The sequence below is a fragment of the Penaeus monodon genome, chromosome 22, assembly GCF_015228065.2.
Source record: "Penaeus monodon isolate SGIC_2016 chromosome 22, NSTDA_Pmon_1, whole genome shotgun sequence".
In the NCBI taxonomy this organism is placed as follows: Eukaryota; Metazoa; Arthropoda; class Malacostraca; order Decapoda; family Penaeidae; genus Penaeus; species Penaeus monodon.
Genome location: NC_051407.1, coordinates 7343663 through 7345102, shown reverse-complemented (window position 1 = coordinate 7345102; position 1440 = coordinate 7343663).

Sequence of the window (1440 nt, the reverse complement as noted above, 5' to 3'; positions counted from 1 at the left end):
GATGTAAAATGGTTGGACAGATTTATAAGAACACCAATGGGACCATAATAATAATTAAAAACGGTCGTTAAGAGGATATGACTCATTATAATGATAAGGAAAATGATGCTAAATAGCAATGAATATCAAATTATAATACAGATAGTCATGATATGTAGGGTATAAAACGAAAGAAAAGTAACATTATTATATAAATTCGATAAACTCTTCGTAAATTATTATTTTCTATTTGCTCTCCAATTAAAACACAATTTGTTTACGTTGCAGAAAAAAAATATATATATACTCACATCTCCCAAAATAGCATTTTAAAAGTCTAGTAAACCTTAATCTTTCTTGCACTACAAAGTTGATTTCAATGTCCTATATGCGTAGAATCCTACCATGACAAACTTATGGTTCAGAAACTAATAGTCTCGACAGTATTATTCATTCATTTATAAAATATGTTAATTTGGTTTTGTTCCGTCTTCCATTCTAATTTCCGAATGTGTCCCTGTGATTGAAAAAAAAAGTTACAGCTTTATAAGCATTTGTGTTTTATCATTATCGAGTTCAATTAATTTTGTAATTTTTAAAGCCGAGACAGTTTTTATGTGAAAATAAGGGGGAAATAGAAATTTACAGTATATGAGATATGTTCCGATATGCATAATAAAAGCTCAGCTAGGGATTCATCATTATAGCCAGACTTAAACGTTAATTTTTGAACTATAAATATGTTAAATGATCAACTTCCGAGATGTCTTTTATATCATGTGGAGCGTTCATTGGTAATTTCCAAAGAATTCCTTCGGTTTACATCAATTCCTCTGCCTTACGTTATTAACTCACGTAATTGTCGGCCGAAAAGACTGGTGCCGAAACCTCTTTCTACTTGCCGAGAATTGGACTGAAGCTTCATCGAAATTTACTCTATGTCGATATGAGATACTCACAATATTACTCTTGTTTATTGGTTTTCTTTTCGGAGCATGATAGACAAGTTAATTTTCCTTTTGCCCGCTAGTCAAGCAAGCAACATTTGCAACGAACAAAAAGATGAACTTGGTGATTATGAAACACAACGAGAAAATTATAGTTCCTCCGTTAAATAAGTTATCAAGAGCGATTAATTATAAATATATTTCGCAAATGTTTAAATCCTCTTTGACTTTTTTCTCCTTTACCTCTCGGTGACGTGAAAACTTTCTTAATGTCCTTTGTATGTTTTATTTTGGGATACTTTATCTCAAGAATAATTGTCCCTTAGGTTACGTCAGTCTATCTTTTCTTTCATTTCGGTATCATCTCAAATCTCGGAATCCAACAATAATCTAACGTTTAATAAGTTATCTAGAATAATTTATTATAAATATACTTCACAAGTGTTAAAATCCTCTTTGATTTTCTCCCCTTCATCTCAAATACAATTGTCCTTTGGCTACGTTAGTCTACCTT